This window comes from Schistocerca americana, chromosome 1 (genome assembly GCF_021461395.2).
Source record: "Schistocerca americana isolate TAMUIC-IGC-003095 chromosome 1, iqSchAmer2.1, whole genome shotgun sequence".
Lineage (NCBI taxonomy): Eukaryota > Metazoa > Arthropoda > Insecta > Orthoptera > Acrididae > Schistocerca > Schistocerca americana.
The window spans coordinates 919,202,178-919,227,259 of NC_060119.1; positions in this window are offsets into that span (position 1 = coordinate 919,202,178).

A 25,082-nucleotide genomic window follows, 5' to 3' on the forward strand; every position below is an offset into this window, starting at 1 on the left:
AAAAAAAAAAATTCATGTCCAAAGTGCACATGCACTGAAAAATGTCTTTAGTATTTTCACAACAAATAAACATAATGGCAAACATCATGTCGACCAGTGACATAAGTGTACTCACACTGGAGTTTAGCGAATCGAAAAATGTATAACCTATGAACATAAATGATGTTACCAAAAAAAAATGTTTTCTTTATGTGACAAGAATCAGGATAGGAAAGGGAAGGATTGCATCATGGTTGTAGCACTTTAGATTGCACACAGCTGCTCTGAAAGTCCATATCTTTCCACAGTAGTACAACACCAAGTGACACAACTTGAAGTTCTTTTCCCATCAGAATTTATCAGTGTAGCCAAGACACTGCACTGTCGTAGTAATGTTCCATGTTTTCATTTTGGCAGTACATTAGGTACACCAAACAGTGGGACCATAATAATGTCTTCATCGCTCATGGTGGTGGACAGCATGTCGTGTCAACACCACACTCTTACAAGGCACACCAACGTAGAATTAGTGCAAAACCAAATATAGTGCTCCATGATCACTGGGATAAACAGGACAAATGGACATTGCAGTAATTCAGGGTAGTCAGCTTATGAGGTGAAGGACATCAAGTCACATAATATTGACAATTACAGTCTTCATTGATAGTTCGTGGCATTCATAGCCCAGTTATTGAACATTTCTGTACCAAGTATGTAGTATTACAGAAAAATGTTCATTAATTGTTTTACATAGAATCAGTAGCCTTCTTTTCCTGGTTACAAAATATTATGAAATAATCGCATTCTTTTCAGTTACAGAGTATAATTAAGAATCATTAACCTTTTCCTAATTACAGTTAATTAATCATTTGTCATTAATTAATCATTTGTCTAATTACAGTTAATTAATCATTTGTATAATTACAGTTAATTAATCATTTGTCGTTAATTAATCATTTGTCCAATTACAGTTAATTAATTAATCATTTGTAGCCTTAATTAATTACAAAGCATTATTAAACAGTACCATAGTTAATTAATTATGTGTCATTCCAATCTATTAAGAATCATTAGTCTTTTCCTAATTACAAAGCATTATGAAACAGTCACATTCATTTCCAACAACAAAGTATCAACATTGGAAACAAGAGCTAATGAATGGCATAATTAATAACAATTCGTGGAGTGACATTAATTATTGGCACTCAGTGGCCATCAAGTATTGAATAGAATAAAACATAGTTCATCATTCAGTATTATTCAGATCATTACAAAGTCATTATTAAAAATCAGTTAATTACAGTCAAATCATTAGTAATCACAGGCATTACAATAAACAGTGGCAGTTATTAGCTAGTGACAAAGCATTATTTTGAATATAGTCTCATTAAGAGGTCATTACTCGAGTGACATGCTATTCAGAGTTGATCAGTATTATTCAGAATTATCATAAACTAGTGACATTATGTGGGACTGGTAATACATTTTTTTGGTAGCAATGCATTGCGTTGGGATCGATAATTAATTGCTGAGGCATAATACCTTTTGCTTTTGACCTATTGCTGCAAATGAGGATAGGTAACGTCATTCGTCATGAGTCAGCTGTAGCAAGATTATGTAACAAGGCAGTACATGTGATCACATTTATAAATGATAAACACAAATGGGTAAAAAATATAAAAATGCAAGTACTAGAACAGGTATAATAAGTAACAGGTTTAGTAAGTGTCATGAAAAACTTCTCCTGGAAAAAATACAAAAACGGATTATTGACCTGAAAGAAGAAACGCACACTATGCTGAAAAGTAGTGAACTTCGAATTAACAAGTAGTGAAATGTGTATAAAATGTGTTCCATAGCTGTCCTTTCCAAAACTTTCCGTCATCCTACTATGCAATGTAACACCTGCTGTCAAAGCAAACCGCAACAAATACTTAAATAACTACGTAGCATAAAGAAAAAAACTTCATTATCCATATCATCATAACTTCACCATTATCATCATCTGTAAAGAAAAACTTCATTATTCATAATACCATTTCCTTCATCATTATTCATCAGTATTCACTATCATCTGCAAAAAATCACTTCATTACTCATTACATAACTATTCCTTATCTCTAGCATATTTCATCACTAAAACTAAGATGTGTAGTTCTCTCTGACAGCCTGCATCAATCACCTTGTATTCTGAAAGAAAAAATTAGTTAAGACTGCTATTCTGTGATGAGTATAGTATAGTCTTGTTAATGCTTGTTAATCCTGATCCATTTACTCTTCCTCATAAAGTTATTGCATCTCCTTTCGTTTATTCCGTAGGTGAAATTCCCATTTATGTTAAATTTATTTCTTAGAATCATCATTCCTTTCTGAAATTGATGAACAAAGATTAATGTCTTGCATTTAAATCCTATACCCACTAAATAATGACTGGTCTATGGTGACACAATTAACCATACAGCATAACATGACAGAAAACGTAATATGTCCAAGACATTGACAGTGTTCGGATGCGAAAAAATGTACACAGAATAATACAATGCAGTAGCAAAAAAAATGTGAAACAGTCACGATGTTGAGATGTCATAAGGCAAAAAAAAAAATGTCAAAGTCGACTGGTGTGTGTTATATCTTAACTATTTCATAGTGCATACAAACAAAACTGGAGTACAGTCATATACACAAAAAATGGAAAATGTGCACGGTCTGATGTGTAACGACAAGAAAAGCGACCTGCTAACCTTACCTTGCCGGGCACTTGCCAAGAAAAAAAAATACGATAATCATCAATAAGTAGTCACATAAATATAATTGCAGAAATAGTCGTAAATGTGTAAATTCATCTGGAAAAATATGCACGGTCTGATGTGTAACGACAAGAAGAGCGACCTGCTAACCTTACCTTGCCGGGCACTTGCCAAGAAAAAAAAATACGATAATCATCAATAAGTAGTCACATAAATATAATTGCAGAAATAGTCGTAAATGTGTAAATTCATCTGGAAAAATATGCACGGTCTGATGTGTAACGACAAGAAGAGCGACCTGCTAACCTTACCTTGCCGGGCACTTGCCAAGAAAAAAAATACGATAATCATCAATAATTAGTCAGGTGAATTAATTGCATTAGTAAATGGCATCATAGTGTGTTGAATCATACAGTGGTTTCACTCAATAAACGGTTTAATGTTTGAGATATGGTGATTGCCTTTCGATTTTCTGGTTCTCAAAGTTTCGACGTGTACAACATTGGGGTGAGGGATGCTGCGAATCCGATACGGACCTGCGTATAGAAGTTCAAATTTACTGCACTTACCTTTTAATTTGCTGGATAAATAGTGTGTACGTACTAATATCTTCTGTCCAACGTGAAAGTCGCGGCGTGTACAAACCTGTTTTTGCTGTCTTCTCCGGCGCTCTGCGGCACGTTTGATGTTGTTCAGCGCAATGTCAATTATTTCGTGGTGTCGTAGGCGACGATTTTTGGGGAATTCTATTAATTCTTTAATTTTGTTCGGTGGTTCAACGTTTTTCAGTATAACAGTCGGAGATAGCATAGTGGATTCATTTGGAATGGAATTAATTACATCTTGGAATGAGAGTATGTGTGTATCCCAATCAATATGTCTTTTGTGGCAGTATATTCTGCACAGCTTACCAATTTCCTTCATTAATCTTTCACAAGGGTTCGAAGAAGCGTGGTACTTGGATATATAGATCGGAGAAATGTTTCTAGCTCGTAACATGCGTGTCCATATACTACTACGAAATTGTGATCCATTGTCGGAAATTACTTTCATTACATGCCCTACATGAGATAGAAAATGTTTTATAAATGCATTTGAAACAGTTTTAGCAGTAGCTTTGCGTAATGGAGTGAAAGTAACAAATTTTGAAGTGAGCTCAACAGCGACAAAGATGTAGCAAAAACATGGTAGTGAGGTCGGACATGTTCTTTTGTGTTCCGATTCTACTTTGTTACTATCCGTAATAGTTTGCACGTGTCAAAATTAATCATTTGCTGAAAAACATTTGTTTGTGTTTTGTGAGTGTCGTAAATTGGTAGTGACAGCAGAAGACAACACAGCTGACGGACAGAAGCATTAGCTCGTGCAGCTGACTAAAGCATGTGAAAGAAAAAAAAGAATACTATGTCTCGTAATGACGACGAAATGAAATTTTCAAATGCAACTTGTTGAATGTACATGACGCTGAAATTTGCTTTGCAGAAGTTGGTTGCGATGTCTTGCTGATTGTTGCCGAGAGAACGCGATAGTGCGTCTGCTATAACATTTTGTGTGCCGGGAATATGAACAATCGTAAAATTAAATTCTTGTAAATATAGTTTCCATCTACTTAATCTGTCGTGAGTAAATTTAGCTGAAAGCAAAAATTGTATAGCTCTATGGTCTGTGTAAACGGTGGTATGTCTGCCATAAAGAAAGTGCCGAAATCTCGTAAAAGCCCATACAACACATAATGTTTCCAGTTCTGTAACGGAATAATTTCGTTCAGCAGGTGACAAAATGCGACTTGCAAATGCGATGTTTTTAATTACTGTAGAACCATCTTCTTCAATTTCCTGAAAAATATGTACACCTAAAGCGGTGTTAGAGCTGTCAGTGGCAATGGAAAAATTTCTGGTGAGATCTGGGTGCGATAAAAGTAGAGGATTCAATAAAGCATGTTTCAAATAACATTCTCGTGAGCAAAATTCTGCTTGTCAAAAGTAATGTTTGCGTTACTGTAGTATGCAATCTGTGCTGTATCTGGTTAAATTCTATCGTACGTGTTATTATTTACGGGAGAATGTTGTGGCATATCCACTGTATGAACTGTTCTGTTATTTCATACTGACGTGTTACGCTATGGATGACACCTATTGTCTGGATCATTCATGATAATGTGTTGTTGCTAATGTTCTTGCTGCTGAAAAGATCGACTGTTATTAAATGTACGCTGAAAATTGTGCTCATCATTTTTACGTCTGTCATGATAGTAATTTCTATACGGCGTATTGCTATGCGAGTTGAAATAGTGTGTTGTCTGTACGTAGTTATTTCTTTGCTGCCATGCGTTACTATTTGTTGGGGCTGGGACTATACGTGCACGCGGCGAAACATTAAAGTTTGGTTGACCTTGTAGACTGCATTGTTGGTTACGTATGCTAAGCGGTTGACTTTCATGCTATTGTGGTGAAAAACATCTATTGTTACCAAAAAATGCGTTTGCTGTTAATTTTACTTTTACACATACTGATGATTACGATTTTATCTGTAATTAAAATTACGGCGGTAGTTGTCATTACGGGAGTGCCTACTGGAAATTGTCACATTCGGTAAAAGTTTGTCACATCGGGTTTTCATCACTCGTTTCTTAATACTACGTAGAGCAATAGTTAAAGAGCAGTTTTGATAGATATAAAGGATAGTAGAAGAGAAGGCAGCAGTGCAGAAAACTAAAGATGAAATAGCACTACTACAGCTCGGGGCCCTATGCTCGCTACGGCACATATTCATTAAAGCGTAATGAATCCCCTGAGGTCATTTACGCACTGCAAATAAATTTTAGCTTTTGTGTTACAGGCAATAGCGGTAAAATTTCAAAGGCAAATTGTTGTATTCGTGCTAATTCAAATTTCTTCATTACAGGCAATGCTGTTGTAAATACAAAAATAAATTGTCGCATCTGGTTCAAAGCTAGTTTCTCCATTACCGATAATAGCGGTGAATGTACAAAGATAAATTGTCGTATACAGTGCAAATCGTGTATCTGTGTTCTGTCATTATTAAATTCTTTACATTTGCTTACAAATGCAAATTGCTCGAAATCTACGTTCTCGTCACTCAGTTTGATAACACGTTCAGGTTTGTGTGTGAATCTGTTCGTCTGTGTCATTTCGGATTTCAAGTTGCGTAGCTTTTCAGATTTTAAGTCGCGTGGCTTTTCGGATTTTAAGTCGCGTAGTTGCTGTAAATTGCTCACATTATACACGCTGCGTGACTCTGACACATGTTCATAAAGTGGCGTCTGTTGTGGTATGTTATTAACTGACATGTTTTTCATCTCTGTTACTTCTTGTTGTAAATTTGATAACTTCCGACGTAACGTGTTGTTAGATGAATCGATTTCATTAATTGTCAGCTGTAAATTTTGAAATTCAGGTGTTTGGATAAAAGAAACCGGTGCAGTATCGTCTGATTTATTGTCATTAGTATTTTCGATAACATCAATACGACTGGCCAATTCATCACATTTTTCAGTCAGTATTTTAACCTGATCATCGGTTTTAGAATCAGACGCATTAATCTGTTTTTGCAACTTGCGCGTAGTTTCGCTCAGTTTTTTAACATCAGCTTTGATGACATCGCAATCCTGTGTTAGATCTAGTTGTTCGAATCTATCTGTCACTGTTTGAATATTTACTGTGTGTGTATCCGTTTTTGCTTTAAGATCAGAAATTTCATCCTGTAATTCCGCGTTCAATTGTTCTATGGTATTAATTTTGTCGGACACTGTAGTAATATTATTGTCTACATACGTCTTCGCTTTCGCGAATATTTTACGTTTGTCCTCTTGTCTCTGTGCACTGATTGTTTCCATGACTTGTCGTTTTACTTTGTTTTGATCTTGAATAAATCTGCGGAAACGCGTATCACTGTTCTGTATGTGCTGATTAAAGCGCTCGTTAATCTGAGTGTTCTGCTGTTCGAATTTCGCGTCTATCTTTGCGTCCATAGTGCGCGAAAGTTCTACCGTCATTGCTTTAAACTCGTCCCTTAATTGTGCAGCTTTTTCAGAGCATTGTTTAGCGACTCCGCTAATTTCGTCTCTGAGTGTTTCTGTTGCGGCTGTTTGCATTTCTCTTAATTCTTGCGCAACAGACTTAATTTCTTCGCTATTTTTTTGAGAACAAGCCTCAATTTCCACGCGCAATTGTTCCTTAGTGTCATGGCACTGCGCGGCAACGTCTCTAATTTGTTCACTAAGCTGTCTGTTATCTTCCCTAAGTTGTTTGAAATTTTCGTCATTATTGTCAAGTTTTTCATTTAAGTGTTTGTTATCTTCCCTAAGTTGTTTGAAATCTTCACTCTGTTGTCTGAAATTTTCCCGCAAAAATGCCATAATTGGATCCGAGCCAAAATTACCATTTCTATTATCTGTACTGTTCAATAGTGGATCTGGAATTGTTTCACTTTCTGTAACCATTTGGTCATTCTGAAATTTACAAAAAGGTTTGTCAGTCAAATGTATACTATCAGTCATTGTTTCGGAATTAAATACATCTGTCCTACTTTGTGTGATCTGTTCATTTTCATTAGACAGATTTGACTGTACATTACTTGAATTTTCCAAATCGGGTGTGTTAAGCTCTACAGCGCTCATTACCATAGAGCATTCTGCGTCATCAATTGTCGTCAAGTTAACAGACGAGACAATTGAGTTCGTTTGTTCATCATTAAGGTGAAAGTCATCATTAGTGGTTGGAATGCACTGATTGTTAGTGAACGCAGGATTGTCATCATTACGTTGCGTATCACAATTATTATCGGTCACGTTGTTTAAGTCGGTAATTTCATTCACAATACTTCGCGATACACTATTCACAGTCTTTCGCGGCATTTTTACAATAGTCAAAATTTTTCACAAAACAAATAAGCACAAAGCAAAAGCAACACACAAATACAACAAAGCAGCAAATTGCCGTTGACCTGTAGAAAGAAAGTCACAATATTATTAAAAGCGTTGCACCAAATCCTAATTATCTAAGCAAATAAGAGCAGATATCTGACTGTCGCTCAAAAGACTCTCAACGAAATACGATCCTGGACTGGGTGTCGCCAAGTGTAACCTCCCCACCGCAATTTTTTTAAAGAAAATATAGCGATACTTAACAGAAATGTGAGCCAAGTGTAACCTCCCCACAAAAATTTTAAAAGAAAATAACGATACTAATTAGAAATGCTGATGGACATGGCTCTATGCGCAACCTGCCTACAATCAAATGTACTGACAATGGCAACAAATGTGAAATTCGCAATCTGACTCAATTATAAATCCTTCAAAAAATTAAAGTCCATTCAGTGACAAGAAAATTCAATTAAACCGAAATATCGGTTTTTGGCCCTGTGTAAAAACAATCAGAATTAAAGTCTTACCTCAGAATAAATGGATGTCACATATCTGCTCTTGTTGTTGCGCACCACTTGGAGGAACTACATTGCAAATAATAATATTCTCCTTTTTTTTTTGTAATTCTAGTGAAATTTTTCTTCAAAAAGAAGTGGAATGAAATGGGAAGTGCAACGAGATCTTTAGTTCAAAAAAATTAAACTTTTGAGAAAATGCTTTTGAAATAAAAAATTATTATTGGGAGACTTGTTGGAGAATAATTACAATAAATAAAATTTTTCATTATCTAATGATTATATTAATTAACAGTATACCTTATTCCTCATCTTGACCATTGTTGCCGACCGCCTACATCACACAACCGCACTGGGCTGCTACTACTGACCGACCGCTCTGCATGACGACTACAGACTGAGTACAGCTCTCAACTAGACACAGCTACAGACTCGCAACGACTGACTGACTGCTACTCTGCATAGCGACAACTAACTCGCAAAGACTACTACTGACTGAGAACCGCTCGCAACACTCGCGCGGTCAAGCGCATACTCTCTGGTCACAGATGCTACAATGCCTCGCCATCGCTGCTGCGTTACATACGTGTTTCAAATTTCATGAAGAGTGTAAATGAATATTTCACGTCGTTTGGATTTATAAGGTGTCAGGCAAATCTAACACCTTCCATGAAAACCCTGACATGATAAGCAAATCCGGCAGTATGTCACATAGCTCCGAATAAATCCTGACATTAAATTAACCAAAGTAACACGATCAAAGAGTGAGCAAATGGAATACCACAGACTAACACAAGAACGCCTAAATGCATGTCATACCTTCCCACCGTGAAACGCACGCAGTTCCGAGGGAAGGAACGAGAACAGAAGCCCAGAGCAGAACCGTGTTAAGCTAGAAGGCCCTACGATAAGGGACAGACACCCACATTTACGGCTGACCACCAGGACCACCCCCAGCCACATTTTTGAGCGCATAAGGCTTCATTCAGAACTGCAGAAGTCTCATCTGTTACATCCCCCTTTTACGTAATACTAGTGTCGATCGTCAATTAAAGCTCATGGTATTCACATTTGCTACTAGAAGTTAAAATCTGAAAAGCGATGATTTTTCTGCTATATAATTACTGAGAAGCCACATCAGTCACTGTAATTTACGACAAGTTAGATAAGTAATTGAAGATAATTGAGGGTCACTGTAGACCATTTTGATAGTTTTCTCTTTTATGAAACTTAACTTAAATCTAGATTAGGGTTCCCGGGTTCGATTCCCGGCGGGGTCAGGGATTTTCTCTGCCTCGTGATGACTGGGTGTTGTGTGTTGTCCGTAGGTTACTTAGGTTTAAGTAGTTCTGAGTTCTAGGGGACTGATGACAATAGATGTTAAGTCCCATAGTGCTCAGAGCCATTTGAACCATTTTTTTAAAAAAAATCTAGATTATAGATGTGATATGGCATAGGTCATCCTTCGATCCATTGCAGAACTTGGAAACCCATTCAGGGAATATTCGTTTTGATTTTTGTGAACGCAGTTGGTTTTTATCATCCTGTATTAAAATATTTCCTTTTCTCAGTAGTGCAATTTATAAACAATGTTTTGTGAGTAGAATAAAATTTCCAATGGTAAACTTAATTGCTTTTTCGACTTTATTTTACTAGCTAACTTAAAATAGGAAAGCCTTGGACCCCTTCCACTAAATTTAGTTAGTATTAAGATTCTTTTACAGGGAGTGCAGTGGAGCTGACGCTGAAATCATTAAGTATTTGATTATATCATCGCTAGTGTCACTGAACTCTTCTGAACTCTACATGTCATGTGTGGTCTGGCGTCTCCTTACCAGCAACAGGTCCCAGGTTCAAACTAGTCAATTCCCTAAAAAACACGCTCAGAGCGTCGTTGCGCGGAAGTGGTAGGGAGACACGACTTAGAACAACAGACACCACGCTGAATGTTAGAGATTGGGACGTTGAATATGGTGGAAATTCTTAACCAGATAACGGCTTGAACTTGAGAATGTGAGAAGGGGGGTCGGGAGGGCTCAGGCTGCGAGAGATATCGCTTAGCGAAGCCCATCGCCCACCTTGCGCGGCCTCTCTGACCTGCCCCGCTTTACTTCTGAAGCGACTATTGCAATGGGGACGTGTCCGCTCTCACAGCTAACTGCAACCTGCCCTCTTAACGAGGCCTCAGATGGATTGGCCCCTTCCCTCCACACGCTAAAAGGCCGGGACTGATACAAGTTATGGCCTAAAACAGCACAGCCTGTTGCCATCTTAGAAATGGCTTCGCTTCTGCTGACGGGGAGACCCAGAGCTTCTTCATTACCGCTTTAACTGCGTCCGAATATAGCAAATAGTCTGAAAATAACGAAGAAGGTATATTTACTAGCAGAAGATAAAAACAATATGTTGAATCAACCAGACTTTCAATTGGCATTCCATACTCTGATTCCAGAAATTCCATTATTGTAATTTTAAACCACTGTTCTAATGTTTCTACTGTCTGGTTTACTCCTTATACGTAACTGTTTAAAAGTCGTACGTAATCGAAAATGGATGAAAATGGAAAGAGGAAACACGTCATTGTAACTTGCCGACAGGATCTCTCCGCAGAAGAAAACTTTGCTGTCAATAAAGGGTGATGATGACACAAACCTTTAGGGAACCCGAGTACATACAGTGGCATATCCAGCTTCTATGTAGGGATTATTTTATCGCACAAAGTTTTGTCGTATCCAGTCGTGCAGCCCAACGGGCATCCAAACATGGTTATAGGCAGCAGAAATTTCTGCTACGAGATCGCCGACGTTTGTGAACGAGCGGTTCTAGGCGCTTCAGCCCGAACCGCACTGCTTCTACAGTCGCAGGTTCGAATCCTGCTTCGGGCATGGATGTGTGTGATGTCCTTAGGTTAGTTAAGTTTAAGTAGTTCTAAGTCAAGGGGACTGATGACCTCGGATGTTAAGTCCCATAGTGCTTAGAGCCATTTTTTGATACGAGATCCCGTTCAGTGTCAACAGGTGTCTCGAACACAAGACCACATGGCTCCGCGGTCACGAAGCAGTAACTCCTCACCTTTCAGGGAAAGAGACACTCGTCTTCAGCAGCCAGATGTGCAATGTGCGCTTGGACTGCATCATGTTTGAACTATACACGTGAATGGAAAAATGCATGGAAATATACACGTAGCGAGTCTGATGTGGCATGTCTTCGTTGATACGTATTTCAACTTTGACTGTGTACTGTTACATGCACAGTACCACTTCTCTAGATATTTGACACAGTATTTTGGAGGTTCGTCTCTACTGTATTGAGAGAAAACTGGGCGCGAAAACTTTAATATTTTAGGCTAAAATTCTTGTCTAAACTTGTGTTAATTTAGTTGATTGCTGCGTCGCTTAGGTAACCAACGATGCCCTTTGCTCACGAAAGCATAACAAGCGAGGTTGTTATGACGTCAAAGTTTAGTCCCATAAGTCCCGCTCAATGAACCAATAATCAATCAATGACGTCAAAAACTTGAGCCCGACGCCCGCCATGTCAGCTGCCCCAAACATTAGCTTCTGCTGAAAAAAGTTTTGATAAAATATTGCGAACGCTACTTCCTGCTCTGTAATGAAACACACGCGTGGACCCCTGCAACTACTCACATCACTGCAGATTGGTTAGACTCTAACCGTTAGAGCATCTGGGTAGCCAGTGTTGTCCAAGTTAAATGCCCCGGTAGCTGTTGTTCCGTATTATCGCTCAGTTGGTGTGCGCGTAACGCACAGCATAACACGAATCTTAATTTTCGTACTCGAGACAGCTTGGCTTCCGCTTCACGTGAAACGAAATCCAATGAGATTCCAACAAACACGGAAGAGTACATGGTGAAGTAATTATAACAGATTTATTCTTACGATGAATACGGTATAGCGCCGTGGACTGTTTGGACGGCGACCATCTTTGCGGCTTCCTTTGACTTGGCAGCAGAGAGATACATGTCGACGGCGCTGCGCCCAACCGCAACAGTGGGCACATGAGTTACAGTCCTGCTTACATTACGATGGTCTTACCCGCTGTGGATGCTCCAAGGAGAACGAACGTTGCCAGACCGAACTGGTCATCGTCATACGGACTCAGCACCGGAAGTGATAATACTGGGTACCATCTGTCACGCAGTTTTGCACAGTGTTCGGCCCTTGACCTGCCCGTCACGTTCTCCAGATCGAAAACGTTGAAGCAATTTAGAGACGGGTTTCTAGATTTGTTTATGTTGTGGATTGGCAAGAGAGCCAACCCACTATGAGAGGAAGCCGAAAGGCACGCGTTTTAGCTCACGCAGGCTGGCGTGAGGTCTGGAACAGGACAAGGAAGTTAGACTTTAGCAAAAAAGGACGTAGCTGTTGGAATACTTAACTTTAATCCGTAAATGGTGAACATCGCTCTTGACGGTACATGTTTTACAGCATCAATTGTAACTGGTAATGGCGCTTTGCCAGGTCGTAGCAAATGACGTAGCTGAAGGCTATGCTAGCTATCGTCTCGGCAAATGAGAGCGTAATTTGTCAGTAGACCATCGCTAGCAAAGTCGGCTGTACAACTGGGGCGAGTGCTAGGAAGACTCTCTAGACCAGCCGTGTGGCGGCGCTCGGTCTGCAATCACTGATAGTTGCGACACGCGGGTCCGACGTATACTAACGGACCGCGGCCGATTTAAAGGCTACCACCTAGCAAGTGTGGTGTCTGGCGGTGACACCACAGCTTACACGTAGGTCCGAAAAACAAGTATTACAGAGATGCTTCGGGAACTCAAATGGGAATCCCTGGAGGGAAGACGGTGTTCTTTCGGCAAGGCACTACTGCGCAAATTTGGAGAACTGGTATTTGAGGCCGTCTGCAGAACGAATCTACTGGCATCAACGTACATTTCCCATAAGAACTATGAAGATAAAATGCGAGAAATTAGGTCCCGTGTTGAGGCTTTTAGACGCTCATTTTTCCCTCGCTCTGCGAATGGGATTGTAAAGGAAATGGCTAGTAATGGTACAAGGTAGCTTCCGCCATACACCGTACGATGGTTTGCGAAGAATGTACGCAATGTAAGTGCAGTATCCTGCTTCGGTTCGACTCGATACTCAGCTAGGTTACAGCCATTATTGCTGCCGGAGGTGACAGCTGTATATACAAAGTTCGAACTCTCCGTACCCACAAATCGGCTACAAATTTAATAATGTTTCCTTCCTACTTCACTGTATGCGTAAAATGTCGTTGTATGACTAGATCCGCGGCGTTGTAATTTCAATAGCCAGCACCGTACTTGACATGTGAGTACGAAACTGTCTGGTGTGTCTGCAACGCAGTGCTTGGGCAAAGGTCTTGGGAAACAGGGATACTTATGCGGGCTCAGCACACAACTTTAACTTTGTACGTATACAGAACGGTATAGCGACCACATTTCATGCCATTACATGCGGCTGGATCACTGTTGGATTATAGAACGCCCATAGTCACCTTGATATGGTTCTGTACTGTCTTCTCACAGCTGTACTGCAGGTTGCAAGAGGGAGACATCATTTAACGACATCTCGGTAAAGGTCAACACTCTGCCACGACTCAACAGCAAAATTGCATGTCACCTTAAGTGACCGAAGACGTCCAAGCAGTAGAGCTCTTTACTGTCTAGAGATCACGTAGCAGCTCCTGATTAACAAATCTCCCATCTGTCTGTGGATCATCGGCTTCGACAGAGTGAGCCGTATTACCGACTACCTTCCAGATTCACATCCTGCGAAAGAAGACGCTATGTGTTTCTACACATGTGTTGTCCTGTTCACTGTGGACAGATCCTGCCCACAGAAAATCGCCGCATTTAGTCTGAAGAGTAGTTCTTTACGTCTGTTCATCTGGCATGAACCTGGGTCACATTCAGCCCCGTTAATGTTGTGGGAAGGGAGTGGCACGGAGGCACAAGCGGGTTCATCTGAATTGGTGCTACTTAAAGAACAATTGCGCCACATGTTGAGCTATCAGCTGTAGAATGGAATGACGACAATGAAAAATTGTGCAGGCCGTGACTCGGACCCGTATTTCCTGTTTATCGCGCGCGGTCCTTTACCATTTGGCTATCCGTGCACGACTCACGGCCGGGCCCAAACTTCCATATGTCGTCAACAATGCGTCTACGACCCGCACTCGTACATCCGTTACGTATATTCCCGTACAGTTCAGACGTTGTACTTGAAAGGCGCTAGCCCGGTATCGGCAGAGAAATACGATATTACAGCGCCTGTGTTATTCTCATGCTTAAGCCGTGGACTTCATGTGAATGGATGTATATAAGGAGAGCCATACAGAGACGCTAAAATGAAATCTGCGAGCATTGTACAATACAGGAAGAATTTATTGTTTTCACCCCGTGAGAAGTGCACAACAGTACTGTAGTACCACTACAATCTCAGAAGTTTGATCTTGTGTTGATGCGTACAGATTGTTATGTCCTTGTGGTGCTTTAGGCTGAAGGACTATCGATATTAGCAGAATTACCTCTGCCACACACGGTGTAGAGATTTGTTAAACATAGATATTGATGTACTAAGACAGAAAATTTTGAACGTTGAGCGCTAATACGTAGTTAAGAGAAACGTACCAGCCACACATAAATGCATCGGCTTAGCTTATCGTTTCAGATGTTCTTCGCCGAGCCAACAAATGAACTAAGGCGATAACTATAGAATCTAGAGAGCACAGGCGTTCCTAAACAGCCTATAGATTAGTAAGCAGTATAAGTTACTGATATAATATTTATTCTTATTCGTCTCTTTCAAAATGAGAACTCGATAATAGCATCATTTACGAAGTTTGTCACTCAAGTAATAAACTGCTCGTTTGTGTTACATGCGCTGACTTCCATTCACTGGAACTGTACATTTAGTAGAGGTGTGTAACTATAGGCTGCAGAAAAGACGGACAACCAGATTTTTGATCTATATGATGTGTATTTTATAAAAAGAATTGCTACATCTAATACAGTGCCATTACTTACCTCAATACTATGTAAAGAAGTTTCATGTTCAACAAGAGGTGTGGCAATGATAAGAGAGTACTGGTAAGTGGGTGAAGGATACTGAACACTTCGAATCTCCCAATGGGACCCGGCCCACTCGGCAAACCGAAGCAGAAATAGGGGAGGAGGAAAAGGGGGGATTAAGTTCCTGGTGTTTGATAAATGATGACCATTAATGCAGATGACTCCGGCAAAGTTTCAATGGACTATGAGCTTTGAAAGTCCTGCGGCGATGGAGTACTGATGGTGAGGCAAGGGTTTGGTGTACCTGAACCTTAGTTGGTGCTATGCACGTTAGGCGGTCAGACGGTGATGGTCGTTCTGGTACTCGTGAGAGACGGGAGGACTGGTTCGGCAGCTCGTCAGACGACAAAGCAGCCCTATTTAGGATCGCTCTGCTTTCCCTAATCCAGGGAGGGGCCTAGAAAAGGTGGCCTAAACACAGCCCGTCTCAACCCAGCACAAGTGGCAAACTGCGGTCACTTGTTCACTAACATATGCGGTAAAAAAAATAATAAAATAAACAGTTACCTTAAATATCTATTGATTGGAGTCTGGAACGTCCGTACTTTACAGGATAACGACCATAATCAGTGCCCAGAGAGAAAGACAGGACTTATTGCAAGGGAATTGGCTAGATATAACATCGACATTACCGCCATAAGTGAAACACATCTTAGTGACTCTGGACAGTTATGTGAACCGCTCGGAGGTTATACCTACTACTGGAGTGGAAAATCATCCACTGAAAGGGCGGAAAGTGGGGTAGGCTTTGCCATACGCAATAAATTGGCATGTTCACTAACAGAACTCCCAAAAGGTATCAGTGACAGAATAATAACACTCAGACTTCACCTGGCATCCAAGAAATATCTTCACTTGATCAATGTATACGCACCTACATTGCCATCTCCGGATGAAGAGAAGAACAAGTTCTACCAAGACCTCCGACATGTCCTTAGGGATATTCCTTCTGCAGATAAACTTCTGTTACTTGGTGATTTTCATGCTCGTGTTGGGAATGATTTCAGTGCTTGGAATGGAGTCCTCGGTCGCCATGGGATTGTAAAATGCAACTCGAATGGTTTGGATCTTCTAACTCTATGTGCCGAGTTTGAACTCTGTCTGACAAATATATATTTTCGTCTGCTTGAAAAATATAAAACGACATGGATGCATCCGCGATCTAAACACTGGCACCTTCTGGATTATGTGATAGTACGGAAAAAAGATCTTGGTGACGTACTGGTCACACGTGCAATGAGAGGCGCTCACGGTTGGACAGATCATCGACTCGTGAGGTCCGAATTAAAGATAACTTTGATGGCACCACGCCGAACTTCACACAAAATACCAACAAAATTGTCCTGCAAAATCTTGTCCAATGATCAGACTATGAGAGCAAAACTGGATGAAAAATTTGGTGTCGATGGCCTTTTGATATCTGAATCTGCCCCTGTAGATGAACAGTGGAGTGCATACGCTAGCAGACTGCGTGGCTGTGCTTCAGACGTCTTGGGAAAGCCTCAGAAGAAGCACCAGGACTGGTTTGACGACTCAGATCCGGAGATCAGAAAGCTAATTAATGATTTCAGAACCTCTCTTCGCACCCCTGATGATAACAAGCGTAGAGCAGCGCATTACAATCTGAAAGTGAAGGTACGTGCTCTCAAAGACAGTTGGTGGGCAAATAAAGCAAATGAAATACAGTTATATGCCGACACACACCAAACGGGCAGATTCTTTGAGTCCCTGAAAACTATCTTTGGTCCAAGAGTTGCGAAGATAGCACCAGTCTATAACAAAGATAAAAGTTGTCGGCTGACGCAACAGAGTGACATCCTGTCTCGGTGGGCGGAACATTTTAATGACGTTCTTAATCCCGACCGTCAGACAACCGATATTCCATACATAGAAGCACTTGAAGACCTGCCAGTTGAGGAACAACGTGCGGATGCCCCTTCCTACGATGAATTCATTTCAGCACTGGCTAAGCTGAAAAATGACAAAACAGCAGGATTAGATAACTTGCCATCAGAGCTATATAAATATGGGGGGCCAAACATCAAGAAACCATTGTTTGCTCTGATCTTAAGGATTTGGGAGTATGAAATGATTCCACAAGATTGGAAAGATGCTTGTATTTCCAAGATCTATAAAGGCAAGGGTGACATAACAGACTGCAGCTCCCACAGGGGCATTTCTCTTCTCTCAGCAGCGGGAAAAGTCCTTGCCCACATAATTAACACCCGGTTAACACACTTTGCAGAAAACTGCTACCAGAGACCCAGTGTGGCTTTCGCTCAAACAGAGGCACAGTGGATGCCATATTTGTTGACAAATAAATGCAAGAGAAAAGCTTAGAGCAACATCGGCCTTTGTTCATGTGCTTTGTAGACCTGGAAAAAGCTTTTGATCGTGTCCCACGGGAAGCTCTCTGGATCATACTAAAGAAAACTGGGTGCCCTGACAAAATTGTCAGTTTGATTCGGCAGTTTCATGAAAACATGATGGCAAAAATCCGCCATGAGGACAAGCTCTCAGAACAGTTTCCCGTGACATGTGGTGTAAAACAAGGCTGTGTTCTGGCTCCCACACTCTTCTCACTTTACTTCGCAGTTGTTATGAGAGACGCGACCAAAGCCTGTAGTAATCAAATTAGTCTCGACACAAGGACATTCAAAAGTGTCTTCAACATCTCTCGCCTCAGAACAAAAAGTCGCGTAACCAAACTATCCATCTTAGAGATTCTCTACGCGGATGATGTGTGCATGATGGCTAATTCTTGCGAAACTCTTCAGACTTACATAAATCTGCTAAATGCCTCCTGCAGAAGATTTGGCTTAGCCATTAGCATCACTAAGACGCAAGTTCTCAAACAGCCACTTAGAGGTCTTAATGCAGATGACTCCAGTATTGAGGTAAATAACAAACCCTTGCAAAATGTGTCAAATTTCAAATACCTGGGAAGCCAAATTAGAAGTGACAACAGCCTGACAACGGAAATCGCAGCGCGTATAGCCAGCGCAGCCTCAGCCTTCGGTAAGCTTAATGACCAAGTATGGAAATCACATGATCTCAGACTACAAACAAAAATTGCAGTCTACAAAGCAGTAGTATTATCCACCCTACTCTATGCCTCGGAAACCTGGTGCTGTTACAAAGCTGACATTAAGAAGCTAGATAAATTTCATCTTCGATGTCTGAGATCAATTCAGCGCATCAAATGGGAAGACCGTGTCCCAAACACGGAGATTTTGTGCCGCGTGAAACTGGCTGGTATTGAAGCTTTAATAATGAAACATCAACTGAGATGGAGTGGTCACATAGTACGCATGGATGACAGTAGGCTACCTAAAGCGGAGGTCTACTCGCAGCTCTCGTGCGGGAAGAGGAGGAAAGGTGGTCAACACCTGCGATATAAAGACACCATTAAACGCCACCTTGCAGCCTGTGGCATTCCAAGCAACCGTTGGGAGGAGCTAGCATTGCGCCGATCGGAGTGGCGATCAACTGTACATAAGAGCATCGAACAATTCGAGCAAAAGCGTCTAATGAACCTGGATGCTAAAAGAGAGCTCCGAAAATCTCAGCTCAAGCCTGTCTACACGTATACTTACAACTCTGCTGGTCAACTTCACTGTGCTTCATGCAACAGGATATCCAAAGCGAAATTCGGATTAGCGAGCCACATCCGAGCCTACCACAACAAGGACAGAGAAGACTGACGGAGTCGCTGTCGCCGGACACGGCGAGGAAGACATCATACCATTATGCTTAAAAATGTCAAATTAAATGACTAATGCTTAAACGTACACTTTTTGCTTTTAAAAATCTGCCGTTCCTTTGAAGCTCTCTATCATAGTAAGTGTAAAGAAGACTAACCAGTGGAAATTATAGAAAATTTACCGCTCTACTGAAAGATCACAGTGTTTTATGAGGTGTAACGCAAGGGAAAAATGCTATTGGCAAAACACTGAATTAGGAGCCAAAATTTCGAAGTTTTTCTCTTCAGCATAAGTTATCACGGAGTCCTCAAGGCGGGAGGAGTGGGTGTCTACACTACAGACCACCTGCTAGCAACATACTAAATGTTGAGAAAATTCAATGTAGGTAAGGTAGCCCTCTTTTTACATTGGTACTAATGCCTCTTTTGCAAAATGCTATGATCTCGACAGTCACTGGAGGAACGTTACTGAGCAGATATCAAATATAATAGTACTAACGTCCATTGACCTCACTGAATGATCCAGATGACTGGCCAGGTTGGCAACCTATTACCAGACAATACACTATTTCAGGAAATATTCGCTATTAACTGCTTAGACTTCCAAGTTGAGGACATAGTAACAAGCATCCCTGGCGTAGATAAACAACCGAGAGAGACTGAAAAGAAATGAGTGGCGAGATCGGGATGGGATCCCAATTCGGTTTTGCAAAGAGTTTTATAAGGCAATGGCCACTTGCCTAGCTTGCATTTATCGCGAATCTCTCGTCCAGTGCAAAGTGCAAGAGACTGGAAAAAAGCACAGGTGACTTCCGTATACAGTATAACAAGGGTAAAAGAACTGATCCGCAAAGCCACAGAAAAATATCCTTAACACTGGTTTGCTGCAGTATTCTTGAACATATTCCCAGTTAGAATAAATTTCCTTGAGGCTTAGAAGCTTACGAGCACTGATCAGAACGGTTTTAGAAAGGATTACTTGTACGAAACTCAGTTTGCCCTTTTCTCATATGATGTTCTGCGAACAGGCAGATCCGAAAAGCATTTGAGACGGTGCCCTAATGCAGACTGTTAACGAAGAAAGAAGCATATGGAATAGGTTCCCAGGAATGTGAGTGGCCCGAAGAGTTTCTAAGTAATAGGACTCATTATGTTGTTGACAGCAAGTGTTAATGAGGGACAAGGGTATCATGAATAATGCCACAGGAAAGTGTGATAGGACCGCTATTATTATCTGTATATATAAATGATCTGGCGGGCAGGAAGAACAAAATGGTTCAAATGGCTCTGAGCACTATGGGACTTAACATCTGAGGTCATCAGTCCCCTAGAACTTAGAACTACTTAAACCTAACTAACCTAAGGACATCACACACATCCATGCCCGAGGCAGGATTCGAACCTGCGACCGTAGCGGTCACGCGGTTACAGACTGAAGCGCCTTTAGCCCGCATCTCGTGGTCGTGCGGTAGCGATCTCGCTTCCCACGCCCTGGTTCCCGGGTTCGATTCCCGGCGGGGTGAGGGATTTTCTCTGCCTCGTGATGGCTGGGTGTTGTGTGCTGTCCTTAGGTTAGTTAGGTTTAAGTAGTTCTAAGTTCTAGGGGACTGATGGCCATAGATGTTAAGTCCCATAGTGCTCAGAGCCATTTTGAAGCGCCTTTAACCGCGTGGCCACACTGGCCGGCCCAGGAAGAACAGCAATCTGCGGTTGTTCGCTGATGATGCGTGGTGTACAGGAAGGTGTCGAAGGTAACTGATTTAAGGTTGATACAAGATGATCTACAGAAAATTTCTAGTTGGTGTGATGAATGGCAGCTGGTTCTTCACGTAGAAAAATGTACTTTAATGCGGATGAGTAGGAAAAACAAACCCTTAATGTTCGGATACAGCATTAGTAGTGCCCTGCTTGACACAGTCACGTCGTTTAAATATCCGGGCGTAAGATTGCAAAGCGATAGAAAATGGAACGAGCATGAGAGAATTTTGGTAGGGAAGGCGAATGGTTGAATTAGGTTGATTGGGAGAATTTTGGGAAGGTTTGGTTCGTCTGTAAAGGAGATCGCAAATAGGACGCTGGGTCGATCTATTATTGAGTACTGCTCAAGTGTATGGGATTGCATCAGGTCGGCTTAAAGGAAGACATCGAAGCAATTCGGAAGCGCGCTGCTAGATTTACTACCGGTAGTTTCCAACATCACACAATTATTACGGAGATGTCTCGGGAACCCGGAGGTAATCTCTGGAGGAAAGCCGACTTTTTGTCGAAGAACACTGTTGAGAAAATTTAGAGGAGTAGCATTTGAAGCCGACTGAGGAGCGATTCTGCTGCTGCCAACATTCATTTCGCGTAAGAAGCACGAGCATACGAGAAATTAGCCCTGATAAGACGCATGTATACAGTCGTTTGTTCCTCGTTCTATTTGCGAATGGAACAGGAAGGGATATTACTTGTATCGGTCCAGGGTAACCTCCGCCACGCACCATACGGTGGCTAGTGACGTATGTATGTAGATGTAGAGTAGATATTTCCTCTTTGCAGTCTATACGGTCTTTCCCTCCGGTCCAAGTACAGCAGTCTTTAACGTAGTAAATCCCTATTGGAGAAGAGCAGACTTTGCAGTCTCCATTGTTATCTCCTGTTCAAGGTTGCCTAACTCAGGACGAATAAAGCGACCGCCCCAGACGATTCCTGCCCTAACCTTGTCGAATTCAAGGTTATGTTCCGTCTGTAACTACGTCAAAGTCGACGACCATTGAAATCCATTCGTATTTCTTCATCCAATACTTTAAGCCAAAGCCGAGTTACTAAAGACAGCCTTCCGAAATGCCTTCACAAAAGAAGACGAAATAAATATTCCAGAATTCGAATCGAGAACATCTGCCGTCATGAGTAATGTAGAAGTAAATATTCTCGGAGTAGTGAAGCAACTTAAATAACTTAATAAAAGCAAGTCGTCTGGTCCAGACTGTATACCAATTAGGCTCCTTTCGGAGTACGCTGATGCATTAGCTCCATACTTAACAATCATATACAACCGTTCGGTCGACGAAAGATCCGTACCCAAAGACTGGGAAGTTGCACAGGTCATACCAGTATTCAAGAAAGATTGTAGGAGTAATCTACTTAATTACAGGTCCGTATCATTAACGTCGATATGCAGCAGGATTTTAGAACATATATTGTGTTCGAACATTATGAATTACCCCGAAGAAACGGTCTATTGACACACAGGCAACATGGGTTTAGAAAACATCGTTCTTGTGAAACACAACTAGCTCTTTATTAACATGAAGTATTGAGTGCTATTGACAAGGTGTTTCAGACCGATTCCGTGTTTCTGGATTTCCGGAAGGCTTTTGACACTGTACCACGCAAGCGTTTCGTAGTGAAATTGCGTGCATATGGAATATCGTCTCAGTTATGTGACTAGATTTGTCATTTCCTGTCAGAGAGGTCACAGTTCGTAGTAATTGACGGAAAGCCATCGAGTAAAACAGAAGTGATTTCTGGTGTTCCCCAAGGTAGTGTTATAGGCCCTTTGCTGTTTCTTGTCTATTTAAACGCTTTTGGAGACAATCTGAGCAGCCGTCTTCGGTTGTTTGCAGATTACGCTGTCGTTTATCGACTAATCAAGTCATCAGAAGATCAAAACAAACTGCAAAACGGTTTAGAAACAAGATATCTGAATGGTGCGAAAAATGGCAGTTGACCTTAAATAACGGAAAGTGTGACGAGTTGCACATGAGTGTTAAAAGGAACTCGTTAAACTTGGGTTACACTATAAATCAGTCAAATCTAAAAGCCGTAAATGCAGCTAAATATCTAGGTATTACAATTATGAACAACTTAAATTGGAAGGAGCGTATAGAAAATGTTATGGGGAAGGCTAACCAAGACTGCGTTTTATTGGCAGGACACTTAGAAAATGTAACAGACCTACTAACGAAACTGGCTACACTACGCTTGTCCGTCCTGTTTTAGAACACTGCTGCGCGGTGTGGGATCCTTACCAGATAGGACTGACGGAGTAGATCGAAAAAGTTCAAAAAAAGGCAGCACGTTTTGTGTTATCGCGAAATATGGGAGAGAGTGTCACAGAAATGATATAGGATTTGGGCTGCAAATCATTAAAAGAAAGGCGTTTTCCGTTGCTGAGGAATCTTCTCACGAAATTCCAATCTCCAACTTTCTCCTCCGAATGCGAAAATATTTTGTTGACACCGACCTACATAGGGAGGAACGATCACCGCGATAAAATAAGGGAAATCAGAGCTCGTACGGAAAGATATAGGTCTTCATTCTTTCCGCGCGCTATACGAGATTGGAATAATAGAAAATTGTGAAGATGGTTCCTTGAACCCTCTGAGAGGCAGTTGAATGTGATTTGCAGAGTATCCATGTAAATGTAGATGTCCATGTAAATGTAGATTAGAGGACATAGAGACTCTTAATGTCCTTGGAAGGCCAAAACGCCAGGGTGATATTTCTGCCACGTTGTTAGTTTCACAATCTGATCTTGTGGAGTTTCGTAGCTCAGCGCGATCGTGGCTTAGGGGCAGGGTCCTGCTCGACGCGAGCGAGTGTCATCGGAATGGAGCGACGGAATGCGCGAGAGGACCGCGAGGAACCGGCTGCGCCAGTGGAGGTCGCCGGTCAAGTGCAAGGCCGCAGCCGCAGCCGCCACCTGCTCCGGCTGGCTGGCTGGCTGGCTGGCTCTATGAATGGAGCTGGCCGCGACGCCGAGCGTGGCCGGGCCGCGGTGCTGGCCGCTATTTTCTCGCTCTCTCTGCTCCCTTTGGAATCGTAACGTTTGTGAATGTCAAACGTTCTCCAGACAGTCGGCTATTCCCACACTCGTTTAAGGGGGGTGGGACGTCAAACGGCCCGACTTGGAGCAGGAGAGTCACCACAGGACATTTTAATTTCTACTGTCTATACTTTTACAAATAAATTCGTAAAACTTTGTCACCATGACCAGGAAGGATTGAGGACTCACACTCATAGCAGTGGAAGTTCAAAAACGTAGCAAAATACCTTTTTTTTACGTGTGAAATTTCATCATTTTTTCACTTATTACCATTTGACAAGGCTGCCCAACAGATACAACTAATGTCAGAAGATCGTACTTACAAATATCAGGCTGAAAAGTTTTAACTCTACATTAAGGGTAGCATAGCGTACTCTTTGTAAATGAAAGCCAATGATGACTGGAAAAACAATGGCATTCGCCATGTGAGCGTGGAGAAGCACTCGGAAGCACATTATGCTGTTATCTAAGGGATCGATAGCTGTTCGAGATATTGTAAATGATACAGAGGTGAGCAGAGCTAATAATTCAAAATGTGACTGATTTCTTTGTATAGACAAACTCTTATCGGAGATTTAGAATGATATAGCTGATATAGCTGGAACGACTTAACGTTTCAATTGTCCAGTACACACTGTTCCAAAATTTCAAAAAAAAAAAAAAAAAAAAGAAAAGGTTCAAATGGCTCTAAGCACTATGGGACTTAACTACTGAGGTCATCAGTCCCCTAGAACTTAGAACTACTTAAACCTAACTAACCTAAGGACGTCACACACAGCCATGTCCGAGGCAGGATTCGAACCAGCGACCGTAGCGGTCGCGCGGTTCCAGACTGTAGCGCCTAGAACCGCTCGGCCACCCCGACCGGCCCCAAAATTTCAGCATAAAAATTATAAAGCATTTAGTGGATCCTAAACTGAGTACTATGAGACAACAAAACTACGTTCAGTAGCGAATATTTACTTGAAAATGTATTTTTCTTTTCTTTGAAAATTTTGTTTCCATTTGGAAATTCATCTACATCTGTACTTCGAGAGCTTTGTTACGATATGTGGCAGAAGGAACGTCTGGTATCGCTATTATTCCTCAGAGCGTTAGCAATCTGAACTACTGCGTGGGGTCTTGCATTTCGCAGCTGGTGTTTTGCATTTGTCACTCGCGTCATAAGAAACATGGCACAAGGGATTACTATTTTTGCCAAATACTAGCAAGCACTGAGGCTTCCTTTAGCAGTTACCAAATTAGTCCGTTGTATCACCAAGATATCTACACGATTATTACAGAAGTTGGAGAGGTATTGGTGTGAGAACTCTACATCCTGTGACCTTTTCCCAGGTCGTCAGTGGACACAGTGACGTAGACCTGACCGCCACA